The sequence below is a fragment of the Calidris pugnax genome, unplaced genomic scaffold (genome assembly GCF_001431845.1).
Source record: "Calidris pugnax isolate Ruff unplaced genomic scaffold, ASM143184v1 scaffold123, whole genome shotgun sequence".
NCBI classification, from domain to species: domain Eukaryota; kingdom Metazoa; phylum Chordata; class Aves; order Charadriiformes; family Scolopacidae; genus Calidris; species Calidris pugnax.
This window is the reverse complement of record NW_015090876.1, coordinates 2,141,494-2,141,952: the sequence shown is the minus strand read 5'-3', so window position 1 is coordinate 2,141,952 and position 459 is coordinate 2,141,494. Positions and strand designations below refer to the sequence as shown.

The following is a 459-nucleotide window of genomic DNA, read 5'->3' as shown; positions in this document are numbered from 1 at the left end:
GCCCCCCGGTTGCAGATATGAATGAGTTTGTTTACTCTCCGACGACCTCGTGATGTCTTTGCACAGACATGACCTGAAGTCATTATTGCTTTTGGGCTTCTCTGTTTCCATGGCGACTGTCTCCGGGTTGGCTACTTTCCCAAGGTCACCATGGCAACTATCAGAAGGGAATCATGCTTGGGATGCTTTGGCTGGATTTTTCATGAATGATTAGGATGTGTGACACGATGCAGACGTGGAAATGGGGAGGGTTTGGGCTGGGCTGGAGGGTTGGTGGAGGGGGGGAAGAGAAGGGAGGGCGAGGACTCCCTCCATCCAGGCTGGGCTCTCTGCGGTGCCGCCGGCTGTGACCAGCCCTGGAAGACGCCCTGCTTTGGGGAGGAGGGGGGGAACACACACACACACACACACACCAGCACCTCACACCCTCCGCTTTTTGGGGGAGCGACAGGCAGAGGC

The 459-nt window shown here is 56.9% G+C and overlaps 1 protein-coding gene across 2 annotated transcripts in view; it reads left to right on the top strand.

Annotated features, from left to right (window-relative positions):
• The window catches only part of MAFK (v-maf avian musculoaponeurotic fibrosarcoma oncogene homolog K), a 12,894-nt gene that overhangs the window by 5,392 nt on the left and 7,043 nt on the right, over positions 1 to 459 (top strand). The window lies entirely within an intron of this gene.